Here is a 1,859-nt window from a genome sequence, read left to right as displayed (position 1 = left end):
GCGCACAAAGACTAACGGCTGCTTCTCCACGGTAACCATCACACGTGCGTAGACTCTGTCCGCCGCCCTCCGGCTCGGTGCCGGTGTTGTGTCAAAAAGTGATTGCTCGTATTTAAACTGCTATAAGTAAGTTGTTGGGCTATAATATGTGAAACATGTCAAATGCTTCCCTTATGGATGACACGAAGTCATCTTGAGCCACAAACAACATTCGTGTAACAAGGTAGAAGCCGCGATCAGTTTTTGGCAGCGACTTTAATTTAACCTTTATTTATGCAGTTAAAAACATCTCATTAACATCAAACATGTCTTTTGTCAGAGTAAGCTGGCCAACAGCAGCAGAACTGTTACAAATATTACGATAGTTCTGTAAAAAGATTGTAAGTAAGGCCTGGTTGGTTATAATGTCAGCACAATAACACAGAGCTGTGAAGATACTTGAAAAACGGATATTTTTTTAATTCCATATTTAACCTCTTTGTAAACGCTGTTCGCTGAAGTCTGTTTAACAACATGCGTAAAGATATTACAGATAAAAATACACAGAAACATTGGAAATCCGGGCTCTCGTTGGCTGAGCGCGTAACTCAGGCTCGTGCCAGGTGTTCTGACAAAATGTCCTACCCATCAAGCTGCCCTACTTGTTGTTACTGCGCATGCGCACAATTCAAAACGGCCATGTTTCCGGTGTAAATAGTACACGCCTATTATTTCATCCTACCCCGATCTTGTGCCGATCTCGTTGCTTTCGAAAAAAGGTTTGTATTATAAGTTTTACTTCTTTATTACAGATGATAATTGTTTACCTTAAGCTGCTCACTCGAAGTCATATTCCAAGTGTTTATTTTGTGCTTTTCAACTTCTGCAAACCTTCTCAATTTATTTTAGTCCTCCTGCATTTACTGGACACCACGCTCCGTTGTTATGTTGAATAAACGCTCCGTTGTTATGTCGAAGAAAGTACTACTGCACCACATACTTGTTAATTGCGTGATAACGTCGTGTAGTCGTTTTATTTACTGTATGGATTCCGAAGCCATGTTGAAATTGTCCGATTTTCTCCTTAGTTATGGAGAACAAATACGAGGAACTGCTCATGTTTCTGTCTGCTGGGTCCTACCCATCGGAATACGATAAGTCCCAGAGGCAAACCCTTAGGAGATATGCCGCAAAATTCAGGCTGAAGGGTCAGTATTGTAATGTAAATAAATAACCAAATGTAATTATTGGTTAAATACATGTTATAATTAATTTACATTTTTTTAAATATAGGCGGAGTGCTCTCGTTTGGAAACAGGAGAGTGATAAAAACAAAAGAAGAAGCCATGGGACTATTCCAAGAGTTTCATTCAGTTTACTTTTCCATACCTCTTTAGGTAAATACTTGGCCACAGTGTGCCAAGTAGCTGCCAGGCCAAAGGTTTTGTGTGATTGTTTTTAAAAAAACAATTTTCTTTTTTCTTTGAAGCTCAACTCAAGACTTTGCAGAATAGAAAGAAGTATCACAGCAGCGTATCACCCTCAGACAAATGGCCTAGACGAAAAGACAAATGACAACATAAAAAGGTATGTTTTATTTGTATGTAACATTTCATTTGCTTTTAAGACACTGTCACTATTGTGTTTTTTTTATGTCCACATGTAGAGCCCTGAGAAAATTAGTCAACAGTCAACAGAATGACTGGGATGTGTATCTGGATGCTACACTGTTTTCTTTGAGGTCCGAGGTCCACACCACAACCAAATACACACCATTCCGTTTCATGTATGGGAGAGAAGCTACATATCCTTCTGAAGTTCCTGTTGAAGTCCCAGTAAGTGTTATTAAGGAATTCTATTTATGCAACAACTATGATAAT

General features: G+C 38.9%; 2 long non-coding RNA genes across 2 annotated transcripts; both read left to right on the top strand.

Moving 5' to 3' along the window:
- The first annotated feature begins 616 nt into the window (after positions 1-616).
- LOC106456041 (uncharacterized) lies at positions 617-1,309 on the top strand. The gene is made up of 3 exons (XR_001290214.1): positions 617-758; positions 1,068-1,187; positions 1,273-1,309. It is a non-coding gene; the product is annotated as an uncharacterized LOC106456041 (long non-coding RNA).
- A 25-nt stretch (positions 1,310-1,334) lies between these two features.
- On the top strand, positions 1,335-1,814 carry LOC102213556 (uncharacterized). Its single transcript, XR_001290215.1, has 3 exons — positions 1,335-1,376; positions 1,469-1,566; positions 1,646-1,814. It is a non-coding gene; the product is annotated as an uncharacterized LOC102213556 (long non-coding RNA).
- The last annotated feature ends 45 nt before the right edge of the window (positions 1,815-1,859 follow it).

This window comes from Pundamilia nyererei, unplaced genomic scaffold (genome assembly GCF_000239375.1).
Source record: "Pundamilia nyererei isolate P.nyererei 1_Seehausen unplaced genomic scaffold, PunNye1.0 scaffold01688, whole genome shotgun sequence".
NCBI classification, from domain to species: domain Eukaryota; kingdom Metazoa; phylum Chordata; class Actinopteri; order Cichliformes; family Cichlidae; genus Pundamilia; species Pundamilia nyererei.
The sequence above is the reverse complement of the archived record's forward strand: the minus strand, read 5'-3'. Positions and strand labels throughout refer to the sequence as shown.